Source organism: Olea europaea, unplaced genomic scaffold (genome assembly GCF_002742605.1).
Source record: "Olea europaea var. sylvestris unplaced genomic scaffold, O_europaea_v1 scaffold87, whole genome shotgun sequence".
Lineage (NCBI taxonomy): Eukaryota > Viridiplantae > Streptophyta > Magnoliopsida > Lamiales > Oleaceae > Olea > Olea europaea.
Window position 1 is genome coordinate 547,684 of NW_019267155.1, and position 1,164 is coordinate 548,847.

The window sequence follows — 1,164 nt, forward strand, 5'->3', positions numbered from 1 at the left end:
AGAGACTGCCCTAAAAGCGTTGAAGGACAAGTTGGCAGTATTCGAGTTAGAGCAAAGCCTTGGCCGAGAAGTCAACAAAGTGGACTGTTTGGAAGAGGAAGTACTTACAAAAGAACTGGACGACGAAGTGATGCGGATTGCCAAACCTGGATACGCTCAAGCACAAGACCCTCTGATCAAAGTAAATATTGGCAATGAAGGAGAAGATCACCCAACGTTCATCAGCCAGATGCTCGACCAAGAGGTTAGTAACAAATTAATCGCTTTGTTAAAAGAGTACAAAGATTGTTTTGCTTGGGAATATGAACAGCCACATTTCTGTCTAATAGACGGAATTAAATGACCCTAAGTCTTGGGAACAGTAGTGGGAATCTCAAAAGGAAATAGACAAAATTTTTAGTGCAAAGCAGTTAAATGCTTAAAGAATTGATGATTAGAAAATAAACATCAAATAAATGCACAAGAAATTAATGTTCATTAATAAGGAACAAAATTACAAAAAAGAAAAGACATCGTATGTCTTAATTACATTCTACCCCATAAGGAACGAATTCGTTCCCTAAGTTTTTCCCAATCCTCGTTCTGTCGGGAGGTAGTGATGTTCAATTCAGCCGCAACGTCATCATCATCAATCTCCAGCTTCTTGTACTGTTCGACCAAGGATTTAGTTCGCTCAATTCCCTGAGAGGCGTTGCGCTTTTTAGCGGCCATCCTCGCCCTGCAATCGTCCATTTTGACTTGAAGTTCCCTCATCTGAGCAGCTAAGTTAACCATCAAGGAGTCTTCAATCATGACTTCGGAAGAGATTTCTTTCAACTCGTCCTTAGCCTTGTTGATCTCCAAGCGCAGAGACTCTTTCTCAGCTACGGCTCGAAGATATTGAGTACGCTTGGCTTTTAGTTCAGCATTCTTGGCCAGCATAGTAAGGACCTCGGAGTGAATAACCTTCAACGTCGCTTTAAAGTCGACAGAAAGATTAAGCGACGAAAGCGTCAGTGCTTGCTCTAACTTCGCACTCAAGCTCTCAAGTTCATCCTTGTGTTTGGCAGCACTAGCCCTTCCAATGTCCATGTCCATGAAGGACACGTACTCAAATACCAACTCCTTCAAGAACTTCAAGTCCTCTTCTGAAGAAGCAGCAGGACGATCAGATGGAGCAGAACG